The sequence below is a fragment of the Mustelus asterias genome, chromosome 6, assembly GCF_964213995.1.
Source record: "Mustelus asterias chromosome 6, sMusAst1.hap1.1, whole genome shotgun sequence".
Classification (NCBI taxonomy): Eukaryota; Metazoa; Chordata; class Chondrichthyes; order Carcharhiniformes; family Triakidae; genus Mustelus; species Mustelus asterias.
The window spans coordinates 89,777,329-89,786,074 of NC_135806.1; the positions used below are offsets into that span (position 1 = coordinate 89,777,329).

Here is an 8,746-nt window from a genome sequence, read left to right on the forward strand (position 1 = left end):
ACTGTGGCACAATGGTTAGCACTGCTGCCTCACAGTATCAGGGATCTGGGTTCAATTCTAGTTTTGGGTGGCTGTGTGGAATTTGCATATTCTCCCAGTGTCTGCGTGGTTTTCCTCTGGGTGCACCGATTTTCTCCCACAGGCCAAAGATGTGCGGGTGAGATTGATTGGCCATGCTAAATTGACTCTTGTCAGGAGGCTTAGCAGGGTAAATATGTGGAGTCTGGGCGAAGATTGTTGTCAGTGCAGGCTCAATGGGCCAAATGGCCATCTTCTGTACTGTATGGATTCTGTGCTGGAGACAGGAATAGTTTTGCAGGATCTTGATTGGAGAGCACAGATCACTCAAATGCTGTACTCAATTGGATGCAGATGCTGGGCCTTCAGTTGGAGTCATCATCATCAATAAAAAAGACTCTTCTGAAGCATCAACAGGCAAGGTGTGCACTTCTGTCAGCATTTTCAAAGGCAATGTACGCCCGCAGAAAAAAGTTAATGGAGTCCATCTCTAACATAAATGCCATAGTTTCTTTGGCATTTGCACAGATATCCATCTTCATGGAAAGAGTGGCAACGTGCATGGAGAATTTGACACATCTAGCAAACAAGTGTGTGCTAACCCAGACCAATGGGCTACAAGCTCTGTCTGCCACTTTACATAGGATGGAGGAAAGCCTCATTGGTAGCTCAATGCCTCACAGCAAGGTACAATCTAGGTCTTGGTTAGCAGAGAAATCCAGGTGGGTTATGAAGATGAAGGGCACATGGAAGTGGAGACTTTTCAATGCACTTCCCTTTCTCATCCCTGCATGATCCACCCACCAGATAGAGCTTCCATGCTTTCTCCTGCCCAATATTTGCCACATTTTGTATGCGTGCAGTGGCAAATCTGTGGTGTGGTCCATACAAGCTCCAAAACCTAGGGGACGTCCACTATTAGTATCTTAGCTGTTATAACAGGAGAACAAACAGCCATCACAGCTCTGTTGAAGTCAAAGTACTTGCACACCAGTAATAGGAAGCAGATTAGATAGACCTAATAGTCATTTGGGTTCATATAACAATGTTACTGTTGCACCATATGTTTACTTAAATGAATCAAACACTATTTGAAATCTTTGTTCTCATTTCTGTTATGAGGCTATGCCTCTTTACTTTTGAAATTAAGATTTTTCAACATTCAACTTGGTTTCACGTAAAGTCCAACATGGACTTTAGTAAAGCATTTGACAAGGTCCCTCGTAGCAAGCTGGTAGATTAAAAAGATTAAATCTCACGGGATCAGGGGTGAATTAGCCAAATGGACTCAGAACTGGCTTGGCCATGGAAGACAGAGGGTAGCTGTGGAAGGGTGCTTTTCCGAATGGAGATCTGTAATTAGTGGTGTTACACAGAGATCAGTGCTGGGACCACGGACGGACGGATATATATAATATATTATATATGAAATATATATTCATATATAATATTTATTATATATGAATCATATATATATATAATTCATATATAATATATATTATATATATATAAAAATATAAAAATGACTTGGAAGAAAACGTAGCTGGTCTGATTAGCAAGTTTGGGAATGATACTAAGATTGGCGAAGTTGCGGATAGTGATAAAGATTGTCAGAGAATACAGCAGGATATGGATAGGCTGGAAAATTGGGCGAAGAAATGGCAGATGGAATTTAAGCCAGACAAATGTGAGGTGATGCATTTTGGTAGATCCAGTTCAGGTGGGAGCTATAAAATAAATGGCAGAACCATCAGGAGCATAGACACACAGAGATCTGGGCGTGCAGGTCCATAGATCCTTAAAAGTGGCAGCACAGGTGGAAAAAGGTGGTGAAGAAAGCATATGGCTTGCCTTCATCGGACAGGGCATAGAGTATAAAAGTTGGCAAATGTTACAGTTATTATAAAACGTTGGTTAGGCCACATTTGGAATAATACTGTGTCCAATTCTGGTCACCACACTACCAGAAGGACGTGGAGGCTTTGGAGAGAGTACAGAAGAGGTTCACCAGGATGTTGCTGGTATGGAGGAGAGATTGAATAAACTGGAATTGTTCTCCCTGGAAAGAGGGAGGCTGGGGGGGGGGCGATCTGATAGAAGTTTATAAAATTATGAGGGGTATAGAAAGGGAACAGTTGGAAGTTTTTTCCCAGAGCAGAAATGACAATTACAAGGGGGCACAAGTTCAAGATAAGGGGGGCAAAGGTTCAGTGGAGATGTGTGGGGGAAAGTTTTTACACAGAGGGTGATGGGGGCCTAGAATGCACTGCCACTGAGGTGGTTGAAGCAGATACGTTAGCGACATTTAAGATTTATCTGGATAGACACACTAAAAGACGGGGAAATAGAGGGATATAAGCGGTTGGTCTAGTTAGGATATAAGCTTGATCGGCGCAGGCTTGGAGGGCTGAGGGGCCTGTTCCTGAGCTGTACTGTTCTTTGTTCTAACTGACTGGAACTTTGGCAATTTGAATTGAGACAGAGCAAACTGCTTGAAAATGCATGGCCATATTCCAAGGTGAAGGTGAGAAACCATAAAATCAGTATGAAGAGATATTTCCCATAATCCAGATATTCATCAAAACATGTAACTCAGGAAGAGACATTACAAATGTAAAGTACTGGATATTGAAACAATACTGCCACAGACAGCCCCACCCATTTCCACTTGGAAATACACAATGAGTGAAATATGCCAAGGCAAAGCTGCCAACCACAACAGAGAGATTGTAAGTGACACAGGTGGCTTCAAGAATATCTGCAGCAGAGGCAACAAGCTTAGGGCTTACTCTCTCTCCCTCTTTTGGAATAAGCATGTCACCCGGTTAAAGAAGCCAACTCGATCAAAACCCTATCAGAAAATAGAGATCTTGCAATAATTGCAATAACTTCTACATCTGACCACATCTAAGAAACTAGCTAAGCTAAATCGATCACATTTAAAATCTATGCTTTGACGATGATTAAAAAAGTACCAAACTGTATATTCTTTCACTTTTTTTAATAAATTGGGCTCTTACCCCTAATGTCTGATGTGCATGGGCCCTAATAACTGCATGAGTGAGGGCCGAATGCTTGATGTTGTGTTTTATTCTTTTCCTCAGGTTTAGTGGTTAATACATTTGCTCTTCGGCTCAAGAAAACCTTGCTTGATTGGCTCCACATTGCTCACAGTTTAAATAGTAAAACACATTTTGATTTAGAAAAGGCATATCCTCATTAAATAAAAAGAAACTTAAATCTTTGTTGTGACCAACCCAGGAGGTTGAATAAAGGAGTCAGTTCACCCCTTCTCAACTGGTCGTAACTCATCCCAATGGGCAGAGCCTTCAAGTGAATAGTATGACCAGGCTGGAAAATGAGAATGGCTAGATTTTTAACAATGGAAATGATGTGTTTTGGGTAGGTGCGGAGGACTTATCACGCACTACCATATAGTCGCGTGGACCAGATAAGCTGAAATGTGCCTGTAGGAGGCAGTTCACAGAATTAGAGAATTGTTACGGCCCAGAAGGAGGCCACTCGGCCTATCATGTCCACCAGCTCACCAAATGAGTTGTGGACTATTCTAGCAGCCAGGCGAGTGACTGCAGACACCTTCTTTGCCCATATCTGGTACTCTGCCTCAGCGAAAGACACCGATAAATCTGCACCCTCCTTCTTAAGTTCCTTTCTGCTCTGCGGCATTATGTTGTGTACTGGAGATTCTTGCTGGTAGAGAGAACATTACCTCCAAATCTGTCTAGGTACCTGAATGTCTAGCCTTCAGCAACCCAATATCTTGTGGTCATATACCTCTTGTTATACATCTCCTCCATATCAGTGGCAGAGCCCTGACAGGTGCCATTAGCCAGATCATCCTCATCCCCAAGGAGCTACCACTCAAGCTCTATGGAGGTGTGAAAAGCTATGGCAGATGTGACCACCAATCATGGCAGCTTCCAGGATAACCAGCCCAGACAGGCATGATAACCTTCCTGTGGTACATACGAACTGAACAGCAAGGGGGTTAGAATCTGTTACAATTGATTAAAAATTTCAGAATAATCTGAGAGCACCTTGATTTCCATAGGTGTACAGTCAAAACCCTGTACCTGTGGGAATCCAGTCACTCCTCCCCCCCCCAGCCCCATCTGCTTTCCCCCCCCCCCACCATGCCTGTTCCCCCACTGAGGTTAGTACTCAATATGTTGTCATCCTAAACCAAACTTGCAGCACAATTTGTTTGGTGCTAAGTGATAGTGTGCTCTCTCGAACTTTTGAGCACCACAATGTAAAACATCCTTTTCATATTTGCGTTCAATATGCTTGCTCATCAAGGATGACTAGACAAAATTAAGCTTGAAAATCCATTGATTCAGTTCAAATATCTAGAGTTCCAAGAAGCAAACATCGTTGACATGAGTACACACCAATTCTCAAGACCATGCATCTGGCCCATTGGAGCAGAATTGTAACGCTGGAATTAGGAAGGGAATGCTGGGTTAGGAAGGAAATGCTTATAGTGTCTTCCCAAGTCTCAGAATTGGGCTGATGCTAGTCAAACACACCTTAGAGTAAAAAGCACCAGAATTATACAAGTAAACACCAGTGAATATAGTGCATGTAGTATTGACCCATGCCTAAGTGGAACCAGGTGATACATAAATTCAAGATATCCTTGCTGCAAATTGAAAAGCTCACACAGGTTCTCCAAATAACCATACAACCAGCATACTTGCATTCTCACAGGAGTTAATCACAAGTGCAATTCACAGAATGCTTAAAACCAAAATATTTTAAAGACGACGTAGACCATTTATAAAAACAAGATGCTGCTTGCCCTCTTTTTAGGTCAAACCAAATAAACAAACTCAGATTAAGTCAGGACAAAGTAAAAGGGGCAGCTCCCCAAAAGGAGGAAACAAAACAGTTTGCAGGATTTCAAAAAGGGATGGCAAATGACAACTTCTGAAGATTATTTTCTATTCTTGCACCCCAAAACAGTTTAGCTATTTACAGAAGAGCTAGTTTACAGGCTTGATTGAACACTTCAAGCTGAAGAAAACTAAACCATGTATCAGTTGAGAGCACACCACGTTTGATGGGGGAGTAGGGTTGGTCACTGAGGAAACACCTAGGATATCAAATCACAAAACACCTGAAAGGAAAACTGTTCCTTTGATCCCCCAACAAAACATGGAGACATCAATTCAGTAGTACGTGGCCAATGTGATTCCCCAAGAAAACATGAGGACACCAATTCAGTAGCATGTGGCCAATGTGACCTGCAGCAAAATGCAGAGAGGCAATTGTTTGTGTTGGTGACATAAATAAAAATCGTGGCAGCGTTCATTCATATCAGACATTACATCACCGACATTGTTACATTGTGAATAATGAATCTACTGACTAGAAGTTACCAACTCAGCCTCAGAGCAGCAGCAAGCCCCAGAAATTAGCATGTTTCTGCCGCATCCTAAGAAGCTTGTTCTGGAACAGGATCACACCAGTCGCACCTCAACCTCCGAGCGAGAGAGAAAGAGAAAGAGGCCAGCCTTTGCTGTTAGATAAATGCTCCCTCTGTTTGTTATGACAGGTGAAGCAATCCCATTGGTGTTGCGGTGATCATGAGCACGTGCTGTACTGAGGTTGTCCTCGCGCCCCCTTCCCCTCCCGGGGGGGGGGGGGGGGGTGGGGGGTGGCTGCACCCAGGCGGAGCCCGGCTTTCGGCCACAAATATCCCCAGTGATGCCACCGGGCCCACAAACTCGGGGATGTGACCCAATACCGGGTCGGGACAATGAGACTTCACATAGAACACGCAGCCTCAGCCAGAGGGAGAAGCTGGTGCTCCAGCTCTCGCCCACTGCCATTCCTCTCTGACCGTTACCTGCTACCGACTTCCACCCTCTCTCGCGCTGCCGCTGCTGCACGCCCCGACTCGCGCCGCCTCCAATCCGTCCCACTGCAGAAAGACGTCCGGACAGATCTACTTCCGCACCCCACCTTCTCATTTCAGTTCCGCTTTCACAATTAACCAAATCGGTCCTGGGGAGGTGAGTGGCTGCGGACGTGTGTTTATGAATGAAGTTATTTTATGTTACTCGGCCTATTCATCAGACGCGACAGCTCTTCACTTGGGTTTATAGCATAGCAACCACTGGAAATGCCGTGAGAAGAATTATTCCAGCGGTGTCTCAGAAATAGACCTGTTTTTCAGTTCAACCTTCTGATATGTTGGCACAGGGAGAAAGAAATACTGCCACCTTTCTCCTGTCGAGATCCCCTCACCCCTCCAAAGCTTGAAAAACTTTTCAACACCTTGGAGAAATGACAATTTTTTTTTAAAAACTGCAATCCTGAACAAAGGCCAATGACTAAAAATAGCTGAACAAATTTAATACCAACGGTGTTTCAACATTTTTGTGAGTGCTTTACATTCGACGATTCAATTTATTTTTATTGTAAAATTATTTCCATGTCAAATCATTCCTACCTGAATTATATCTTTCTATCCAATATCTGCAAGCCCAAATTTAGCTGCTCAGACCAACATGTTGTTCACTGGATATCTGCACAATAAGAAGCCTCACAACACCAGGTTAAAATCCAACAGGTTTATTTGGTAGCAAATACCATAAGCTTTCGGAGCACTGCTCCTTCGTCAGATGGAGTGGAAATATGCTCTCAAACAGTGCAAACAGACAAAATCAAGTTGCAGAATACTGATTGATTAGAATGCCAGGTCTTAAAGGTACAGACAATGTGTACTTACTGTGACTTCTTACTGTGTTCACCCCAGTCCAACGCCGGCATCTCCACATCATATCTGCACAATAGCAGATATTTGACAGCCATGTACTGAAAACCTACCAGTCTCCCAGGATGTATATTTCAACCATAATTGTATACTGTCTAGGATTGTTGATAGCTCTGAAATCTAGCATCTTCATTCCTTTCAAAGTTAGCACTTAACTGTTCAACTACAGGTTAGAATACAAAAGCAAAATACCTTGAATGTTAATAATGCTAGGGAGGCATTGGTCGGAATTTTACCACCCTGCCCACCATGGGATTCAGAGCGGGCAAGGGGTGGACAATGGGAAGGTCTGTTGACCTCGGGTGGGATTTCACAGTTTTGGGATGAGCGAAGCTGTAAGATCCCACGCATTGTGATATTGTCACTGAAGCAGTAACTTAGAGACCCAGGATAGTACTCTAGGGCTCCAGGTTCGAATCCCATCACGATAAATGATGAATTTTGAATTAAATAAGAACCATAGAGCCTCCACAGCACAGAAAGAGGTCATTTGGCCCATTGAGTCTGCACCGACTCTTCAAAAGAGTATCATACCCACGCCCTCCCCTCCCTGTAACCCCATGCATTTATCATGGCCAATCCACCTAACCTGCATATATTTGGACTGTGGGAGGAAACCATAGCACACTGGAACTGGAAAAACTGGAATTAAATTGTTGATTGTCATAAAACCCAGCTGATTCACTCAGTCCTTTAGGGAAGAAAATCTGTCATCCTGACTTTGTCTGCCTACTTGTGACTCTAGATCCACAGCAATGTAGTTAAATGCCCTCTGAAATGCCACCAAGTTCAAGAGCAATTTAGAGATGGGCAATAAATGTTAGTCCAGCCAGCGACACCCACATTACATAAATTTAAAAAAATTTAAAATGAAAGATGATACCTAAAATGTTAATTCTGATTCTCTCTTCACAGATTCTGTCATATTTCTGTCTATTTCCAGCATTTTGTTTTATTATCATTGCATTCTTTGCCGCCTAGATGGCATTCTAGGTTCTATGTTTGAACAGCAGCTTTATTTCAAATGCTTTTAAAATGTTTGCTTTCTCATACTTAATGCTTATTTACAGTCTCTCTGTAACCAAACCAACAGTCTGGACTAACAGTGCATAGAGCAGTCAACAGACACCCACAATCAAACAGCAAACAATTTAACACAACAGTTAAAGTTGCTGAGGATACATTATTTTCTGGTTGGGAGGCAAACTCATGCATTAGCTTGCCAGTTGGTAACAATGGGCATGTAATGTGTACTTTTAAAATGAGTTTAACCAAATAAGTTTGAACAGTATCAAATATAACTAAATTATTCAGGATTCTTCTCTTCGGAATAAGGTTCTAGCAGGGCAGGAAGCCATCTTCTGAAGCCTCCTCAACCCAACCCAACCTTTTCCCTTGTTTCCAGTCATTTCACACGCATAATGATGTGGATGGATGGGGGTCACATTGTTATTCTACATTTAATTACTTTCACTAGGTGGCAGAAATTTGAAGCAATGCAAAAATAAATTGGGACACAGTGGACCTTATCACTGCACCAATTCCTGAGCCCACCCGTCCTAGATAGGTAAAAAATGGAGATTAATATGTGTCATATGATTCAAGCAATAGCACTAACTCTCCACATGCAATATATAGTGAAAATACAATTTGACTTAGTCAATCACCAGAAATCATTAGTCCTAATGGAATATTGCATTTTACATGAAATGCTAGATTGTCCACTGAATCAACACAGGAGATCCATTAATAGCACATTAAATGTGTAACATACATTTCCTGAAAGTGTCAACACAGATTCCCTGTAATATACTTTGTTGATTTACTCAATATGAAACAGCAGCAAATCAGAACTGGACAGGTAGAGAATTTATGAATTAAAAACAAGCAATGGATAAAAAAAAGGTTTCAATGTAAATTTATTTT

At 42.3% G+C, this 8,746-nt stretch overlaps 1 protein-coding gene across 15 annotated transcripts in view; it reads right to left on the reverse strand.

Annotated features, from left to right (window-relative positions):
* ppip5k2 (diphosphoinositol pentakisphosphate kinase 2) overlaps positions 1 to 5,969 on the reverse strand; it is a 165,104-nt gene extending 159,135 nt beyond the window's left edge. For 14 of the 15 annotated variants that reach the window (XR_013498190.1, XR_013498188.1, XR_013498189.1 and 11 more), the window contains exon 1: positions 5,891 to 5,969. The gene's annotated coding sequence lies outside the window, so the exon portion shown is untranslated. The remainder of the gene's footprint in view (positions 1 to 5,890) is intronic. The other variant, XM_078214707.1, reaches the window with a different exon arrangement.
* Positions 5,970 to 8,746: the final 2,777 nt, after the last annotated feature.